Source organism: Ictidomys tridecemlineatus, chromosome 10, assembly GCF_052094955.1.
Source record: "Ictidomys tridecemlineatus isolate mIctTri1 chromosome 10, mIctTri1.hap1, whole genome shotgun sequence".
NCBI classification, from domain to species: Eukaryota; Metazoa; Chordata; class Mammalia; order Rodentia; family Sciuridae; genus Ictidomys; species Ictidomys tridecemlineatus.
In genome coordinates, this window is record NC_135486.1 from 59,147,344 (window position 1) to 59,156,623 (window position 9,280).

Consider the following 9,280-nt stretch of genomic DNA (forward strand, 5'->3'; position numbering starts at 1 on the left):
CACCGGTCCAGAAAGTCTACCATAATTGAATAATATACATCCTGCCTTTGTAGAAGAAGATATGGAGCAGAATATGGTTGGTTTATTGGAGGGATAATCAGCCTACAGGCATTTTCCCATGGAGGTGAAAGGGGCCTAGTATTATAAGACACTCTCTGAGGACCAGTTAACCCAACATAGCCTGATTTTCTCCTTTCGTTGATAATCGGAGGTCCCAGAGGATTCTCTTGGCCTCTTGAGCCTCTTTCTCCTCCCACTGGCACCAAAGGTGAGAATACGAGTGGACCCTTCTTTTCCAAAAGAGGACCTCTCATTTAAGATGGAAGTAGACCCAATAGTGAGAGACCATTTGGGGAATGCTCTCTGGCAAAGGCTGTACTTGAATCATCAAATGTATAAGCATCTTTTTTCCTAAAAGTTTAAATTTAACCTAATTTTCAGTTAATTTTTATCTGTTGTGAGCATTTGTTTCCTTAAATCTTGAGGTATCTTTTAGCGCTCTGAGCTGCAAGCTCATTATCATGTGCTTTTTTCTCACAGTACATAATCTGCCCCTGATAAGAATGAATGGTTCTCTCCAAATATTCTTTAAGATCTTTGACTTGCTTTCTATAGTTCTCCAGCTGTTCAGTTGTATGACTGATGTTTTCATCTACTTTGGAAAGTATCTCCTCTCACTCTAACTGATAATTTTCCTCTCCTATTAATTTTCTTTGGAGTTTCATTACATTTTTTATATACTTCAATCATGACATTAAATTTCTGCTGAAGATTCTGATTCTTTTAAATTGTGTATTTTTGACTGCAAAGATGCTTGCTCTATCTTAAGATTTTGTAATATATTCTATAAGCTCTCCTTTACTTCATCTACTTCAGATAATAAAGTAAACATTTTATTTCTTTCTCTTTCTAAGGTTTTAAAAGGGGCATTTAATTGGCACCATAAACCTGTTCCTTCAAAGCTCCTTTTGGCTGATCATCTAAGTGAGCACCAATTTCTGATTCACCCTTCATTTTTAATTCCAAGTTACCATCATCTATTAGATCTTCTCCAAGTACAGAAGCCCAATCTTTCAACTGCACCAAGTGCTCAGTCAGAGACTTACTGTGATTTTCTTTCTCTCTTAGAACTTGTTCTGCATATACTGTAGAGTCTTCCAATGTTATTTTCTGTTTATTAAGGTCATTCACTTTTTCTTTCCATACTTCAGCTTCTTGTAAAAGTTGTTTCTGACTATATGAATTTGAGAATTTTCTTTCAAAACCTCTTTTATTGCTAACTTAAATCCTTCTGCATTTAGTTGAAATATTCTCAAGATTATTTCAACTTTGGCTATTAGTAACTTGAGGGGTTTTGATTCATCTTCTAGGGACTTAATCCTTCTTGGTATATGTGCCATCAATTCATCCTGTTGAGAATGTTTAGTTTTCTCTTTTTTTAGCTCCTTTTCTAGAAAGAGTATTTAATCCCCAAATTAGATTCAGACGTATTCAGCTTTTCATATATTGCCTCCAGATTTTCTGCTTCTATGGACTTCTCCAAAATGGCATCCTTTAAAGATGACTCTAAGCCTTCATACTCTTTTTGAACAAGGCTAACTTTTTCAAGTAGTTGACATTTTTCTTCAATTAGTCCACCAGGTTTTAGAGCAAGCTTTTTCTCTCTTCTCACATAACACCTGCTTCTAACACATTAACAACATGTCCACAGAAACAAGAGAACAGGAAAAAATCCAATAGCTGCATATATCAACAACTCCCAAGGATATCCATAAGGATGAGGGCATGGTTTCATATCTGCAGACAATGATACCAAAGCCTTGTGTACTTCTTTCAGGACCAGCCCCAAATACAACTGAGGGGCAACCATTGGCACCTCCATCATGCTAAGGCTGCTTTGCCTACTGATACTGCAGCCACAGCCTGCCCAGCCATGCCCAAACAGGCTGTGGACATTCAGGTCTTTGGTCAGGAACTCAAACCTGTACCAGGCAATGGAGCATACCATTGTGAAGCAGCTGCAGAGTAGCGGGGGTGGAGCTGTGGGCATGGACATGGGAAGCCACAGTCATAGGCTCCCAGAGGCCTAGCACACTCAAGTTCCTGTCAGGGAAGTTTGGCCCCTTCACTATGCTGTGCATCCTGAAGCAGTGCAGGTTCCAGTGTGTCCCAAATGAGCCTGAGAGGACTCCTCTCCATGCCACCCACCCTTGGTTTAGTTTCAGCCAGGCCAAGGCAGAACTTTTTATGTGCTTCCATTCAGTCATAATGTCAACCAGTTTTATGTAACTAAAATTCTAAAGCTTTGTAAAATAATTTAAAGAGCTAGTACATCATATATTTGTACCACTTACCCTTTTATTGTAACAACTCATTTCTTTCCCTCCCCTCCTGTCTTCTCCCTTTTTACTTCCTTCCTTCCATCTTTCTCCCTTCTCTCCCTTTCCTTTTCATGCAGTGTTGGGAGTTAAACTCCAAGGCCTTCTCCATGCTAAGCAAGCTCTCTACCACTGAGCTACATCCGCAGCCTGTTGACACTTACTATAGAAGTAATCTGATTTATTTCTATAGAAAAACTCTCATGTTAAGATATTTCAAAAGTATTTTTTAGAAGAGTTGCTACCATGAGCACAAATCAGTTATGACAAGTTGCTTTTAAAAGTACAGCATATTTAATATTTGTAAAAAAAAAAAAAAAGGAACTTGAAACTTGAGTTGGTTTTCATGTTAGTTTTTCTAGACTATCACTTATTTAAGTTTGCAAAATCATTTCTTTAGATGTTCTTTTGACTTCTTATAGGATATAAAAACTTCTAAGTAACTGGGTCATTATAAATATATACAAAAAGAAGGATAAGATGTGACTCTTTGAAATGGCTTTAGCTCCTGAAGGTGAATTATGTTGTTGTTAAGATAGAGTTCATTGCTTCATGTAAATAAGAGACATATAATATATTTTTGTTCCTAGTTATGCTTGAATTGTTGATGAGCCAAATCTAATGTTTCAAGGAATGCATTCACTAGTAGTCTTTGGTTTCCTAAGTATCTCTAAAGTTCAAAGGAATTATGCCACCATGTATGATTAGACCAATTCTATTTCTATGGACAGAGTTTTATCAATGTAAACTAAAACACTTGTCTAGTTCCATAGGGTATGAATGTTTAGAAACTTTTTAACAAATGTAATTATGTGAGGTCACAAATATGTTAATTAGTTTGTGGTGAATATTTCACAATATACATACATATATCAGAATCAAATTATCAGCTGGGCATAGTGTCACACACCTGTAATCCTAGTAGCCACTTAGGAGGCTAAGGCAGGAATATTATAGGTTCAAGGCCAGCCTCAGCAATTTAGTGAGACCCTGTCTCAAAAAAAAAAATGGGCCCTTCAAGGGACATTTCAGATCCATTAAACTGTATGTAACACCATGTGCTATTCTCTGCCACCTCATGACCCAGAGGCCTCACCAGATGCCAGCACCATGCTCTTGAACTTCCAGAGCCATGAGCTAAATAAATTGTATTTTCCCTATAATTTACTCAGGGTGATATTCAATTATATCAACATAAATCATACTGAGTTTCAGAGAGATTACTGGTCAAGGCACATAACTAAAAAGCAACACGTTTGGGACTCAAATCAATTGTCTTCAGTTCTAAACAAAATAGAAGCAGTTAGTCATCAAGTAAAACACACAAAATCCAGGCTGAAATTTCCTTTTTACTTGCCAGAGCTGTTTCTATTTGGATGTAAAAGTCACTAAATGAGAGTAGCTTGTTTGCATCTGCAGCATCTGTATCAAGGTATCTGCTTTCAAGTGAACTTCCTGAGCCTTTTCCTCATCTGAACACACAAGTCAATAACACTTTTATAATAATAATAACAATAATATTCACTATAACAGAGTTATTCCCATCATTAAAGGGACAAACAAAACAGACAATAAATGCTGTTCAATTCCTTCCCATTCTCCTTTTTCCATTTCTTAGTAGAAAGAATAAAAAGTGAGGATTCTTAAAAATCATTTTTTTCTTTGAAGAATTATAGGATTTTCAAATGGTACAGAAACTATGATAGCATATCAAATAGTAATAAGATACCAAACCATACCCAGCTAAAAAAGTGAAGTCTGGAGAAATTACCTTTGAGACTTTCCACTCTGAGACATGGGCACCTGGCCTTGCACTTATTTAAATGTGAGAAAGTTTTGCACCATTCATGTCACCATAACCCAGATCACCAGAGATGATGATGACAGTTGCAGTACCCCATGTGTTTCCTGAAAATTTACAGAGTTCAGGAACAGCAATCCGTGCACTTTCCCTAAACTTATAATATCATTTTCTACCAAAATTCTAGTACTCAAAAATTTTTCTTTGAAACATGCAAGCATTGTTTTGTAGAAAATCAGTAGCATCCTATAATTAGAAACTGGTGAACTGGGTGTGGTTGCACATGCCTCTAATCCCAGTGGCTCAGGAGGCTGAGATAGGAGGATCATGAGTTCAAAGCCAGCTTCAGCAAAAAGCAAGGTGCTGAGCAACTCAGTGAGACCCTGTCTCTAAATAAAATACAAACTAGAGCTAAGGATGTGGCTGAGTAGTCTAGCAACATTGAGTTCAATCCCTGGTACCTTCCACTACCACCAAATAAAAAGACTAGTGTTTCCTTTCTGACACATTACCCTAGGAAATGGAAATTCTCATTCCAGAGAATCTACTGTGTATAACTTATTATACACAGTAGAGATATAGAACTGAGACATGTCAATTGGCTTGACAAAAGGATTCACCATCATAGTACCATAAGAAGTTTGAAGGAGACATCAGAAGACTCAAGGAGAGATACTATGGGCACCCAGGGAGTCTGAAAGATGATTCCTATGAGTTCCAGAAGCATCTATGGATCAAATATAACCAGTAAATGCTCTCAAAATCAAAATGATTGTTACAGTGGAAAAAATATTCCTCTTTGTAAACATCACTGAATCACCCCAGGGGTCCTGCAGGATACCCCCACAAATCACACAGACCACCACAACCTTGAGCACTGTGGCTTGGATCCAATCTGATTTACTGGCACTTATGCCAAGGCAGTTATAAAATACTTTGAATATCACTCCTGGGTATCATTAAAAACTCTTCTTAAGTAAAAATCTTTCTCCCCCTTAAAATTTTAGACACTTTTCCCTTGAATTATTTGACAGTGTTTTCTACCTGAAAAATTCTAGCAGCTAAAAGAAAGATCCAGCTCCATGAAGTGCATCTCTTTCCTATAGTAGATTTTCATCAAATTATGTATGTTAGAATTTATTTTAGAATTTATACATAGCCTGATTAAAGTTCTAAGCTGTGACATTACAATTTTTTAAACTATAGAGATAGAGGATTTGCTCATGGATGGTGCAAACCTATATGTTACAACACAATTAATCACTCATTTCTTTGAAACCATGTAATAATCTCTTTATTCATCCCAACTAGAAAAATGATTCAACCATAAAAGCTATACAGAGATCATTAATGACAAAGAAAATTTTTGGTTCTTTCCTGGAAATGCTTGAATTTATTAAACTACACAAAAGTGCAACACTTAGAATGCCCCTAAAAAATTATAAAGAAAGAAGAAGGCAGATTAAAGGAGAACTCATTACATGATCCCAAGTTGGTGGACAGATGCTCCCCTTCATAGGAGTCCTCACCCATGAATTTAAACTTCATGGAGCCAGTGACAGGATTATAAACAAGGGCTGGTCACAAATACAATCCAGAACATGTGAAACTCCGAGTTGTTCCATGTGTGGAAACTGCCCATCGGAATTGAAAGCTCCGGAGTTCTGGCAGCTTAGAGATACAGAGTTTCAGATCCTTTGGAGATAGAACATGCCAGACTGTGATTTGCATCTCCAGGGGGCATCAGACCAAGGACTGAAGTTTGGACTTAGTGGAGATACAACCCAGTTCCCTCCCTCTCACCAGACACCCCTATGCAGAAACGGGTGGTAGCCATCTTGGAAAATCTACCTCATAGCTTTGGGTGGATCTCACAGACAGCAAGATTAGTAATAGATCAACAGTGATGACTTGGTGAGTTCCCAACAAAGAACATTCAGCTGACCATGAGCACTGGGTAACCATGGTGCCACATGCCCAGAGTGATTCCAGGGCTGTACGGTGGAGTCCCAGTGCCTGGGGCCTGGTGAGCAGGAGAAGTGAGGGGGATAGAGGCCGGGAGCAACTTAAAGAGACTGGGATTGGAGAGGCACCTGGCAGGGGAGGGAGAGCTGCCCCACATGGATTTCTTCCTACATCATGAGGGCAGAGATTCAACCTGGAATGCACAATACCATCTACTGGTAAAGAAGAAAACAGAACTCTAGAGCGCATTTTTCTTTTCTTTTTCTTTTCTAATTTTTTTCTTTCACTTTTTTTTCTTTTCTTTTTACTTTTCTTCCCCCTTCTCTTCAACTACCAACCTCCCAAGCACTACTATTTCAACTACGTATAATATACTAAATGCAAATAGGTTAATGTTTATATGCTTCTTATAGTCTTCCCAAGTACTTAGCTACCCCCAAGTACTCCCGTCTATTCTCCTCTTAATAACCTCCTTCATTAGGGCTCTCCTCCAAACTAGCTAAAATATACTAATCCCCATATCCTCACATCTTTCCTTCTAAAATAAAGTCCTACTTCTGACCCTCAGTTCTCTATAAGCCATCAGAACCTGTATGCCTTTTATGAAGCTAATGAATTTACTTTAAGTTACAATTGAACTCAACATCTATAGACATTATCTCCCATCACAAAGGAGAGACCTCAGAGATATACAAAAACAACAAAAATTTGTAGGAGTAAATAATAACACAGCAGTCACACAGAGCTGGAAAGAAATGTGAGCATCATGAAAAAACAAGGAGAAAAAGGAACACAAACAATGCAAGACAACTCAAAAATAGAGGAGTTGTTAGCTGCAGAAGAAAAAATGTCAGATAAAGATTTCAAGATATACATGCTTCAGTGGATCTGGAGTCTCAAGGAAGATCTTAGACAGCAAATGCAGACAATGAAAGATCCTTTGACAATGAATTATATAAACAAATCCAAGAAGCAAAAGATCAACTCTACAGGGAGATAAAGGTTATACAAAAAAACCAAACAGAAATCCTGGAAATGAAGGAAATTATAAACCACAATAAAAACTCAAATGAGAGCATCACCAGTAGAGTAGACCAATTAGAAGTCAGAACATCAGACAATGAAGACAAAATATATCATCGCAAAAAGAGCTTAAACAATTCAGAAAAGCTGATAAGAAACCATGAGCAGAACATCCAAGAAATCTGAGATACCATAAAAAGACCAAATTTAAGAGTTATTTGGATAGAGGAAGGTATAGAGGTCCAAATCAAAGGCATGAGCTATCTGTTCAATGTAATAATTTTAGAAAACTTTCCAGACATGAAGAATGAAATGGAAATCCAAATCCTAGAAGCCTACAGGATGCCAAATGTAAAAAAACACAAGAGACCCACACCAAGACACATTATAATGAAAATGTCCAACATACAGAACAAGGAGAGAATTTTAAAAGCTACAAGAGAAAGGAGGCAGATTACATTTAGTGGTAAACCAATTAGGTTAACAGCTGATTTTTTCATCACAGATGCTGAAAGTTAGAAGATCCTGGAACAACGTATTTCAAATGCTGAAAGATAATGGGTTCCAACCAAGAATCTTGTATCCAGCAAAATTAAGCTTCAGGTTTGACAATGAAATAAAAACCTTCCATAATAAACAAAAGTTAAAAGAATTCACAGCTAGAAAACCGGCTCTGCAATGCATCTTGGGCAAAACATTACACGAAGAGGAAATGAAAAACAACAACAAAAATCAACAGTGGGAAGTAGTACAGTAAGGAGAAAAACTAATCAAAGAGGAAAAACAAAGTTAAATAACAAAAATAAACAAACATGGCTGGAAGTACAAACCATATCTCAATAGTAACCCTAAATGTTAATGGCTTAAACTCACCAATCAAAAGACATAGGCTAGTAGACTGGATTTTTTAAAAAAAAGAGATCCAACAATATTCTGCCTACAGGAGACTCATCTGATAGAAAAAGTCATACACAGACTGAAGGTGAAAGGTTGGAAAAAATCATACTACTTACATAGACCTTGGAAGCAAGCAGGTGTGTCCATAACTCATATCAAATAAAATAGACTTCAAGCCAAAGTTAATCAAAAGAGATAAAGAAGGACACTACATACTGCTAAAAGGAACCATTTACCAAGAAGACATAACAATCATCAATATATATGCCCCAAACAATGGTGCAGCTATGTTCATCAAACAAACCTTTCTCAAGTTCAAGAGACAAATAGACCACAACACAATAATCATTGGTTACTGTAATACACCTCTCTCACAGCTGGACAGATGTTTCAAACAACAGTTGAATAAAGAAAGTATAGATCTCAATAACACAATTAATAACTTAGACTTAATTGATATATATAGAATATATCAACCCAAATCAAGTGGTTACACTTTTTTCTCATCAGCACATGGATCCTTCTCAAAAATAGACCATATATTATGCCATAGGGCAACTCTTAGCAAATATAAAGGAGTAGAGATATTACCATGCATTTTATCCAATCATAATGGAATGAAATTGGAAATCAAGGATAAAATAAGGAACAAAAATTTCTACATCACTTGGAGAATGAACAATATGCTACTGAATGAACAATGGGTTACAGAAGACATGAATGAGAAAATTAAAAAATTCTTAGAGATAAATGAAAACATAGACACAACATATCAAAATCTATGGGAAACTATAAAAGCAATACTAAGAGGAAAATTCATTGCATGGAGTTCATTCTTCAAGAAAAGAAAAAGTCAACAAATAAATGACCTCACACTACATCTCAAAGCCCTAGAAAAAGAAGAGCAAATCAGCAGCAAATGCAGTAGAAGGCAAGAAATAACTAAAATCAGAGTTGAAATCAATGAAATTGAAATAAAAGAAACAATTAAAAATTGACAAAACTAAAAGATGGTGCTTTGAAAAATAAATAAGATTGACAGACCCTTAGCCAAGCTAATGAGGAGAAGAGAACCCAAATTACTAGCATATGGGATGAAAAAGGCAATATTACAACAGACACTACAGAAATAAAGAAGATAATTAGAAATTATTTTGAAACCTTATACTCCAATAAAATAGAAGATAGCAAAAGCATTGATAAATTCCTTAAGTCA

The 9,280-nt window shown here is 36.5% G+C and overlaps 1 pseudogene; it reads right to left on the reverse strand.

Annotated features, from left to right (window-relative positions):
* Window positions 1–314: 314 nt before the first annotated feature.
* On the reverse strand, window positions 315–1,882 carry LOC101960487 (melanoma inhibitory activity protein 2-like; annotated as a pseudogene).
* Window positions 1,883–9,280: the final 7,398 nt, after the last annotated feature.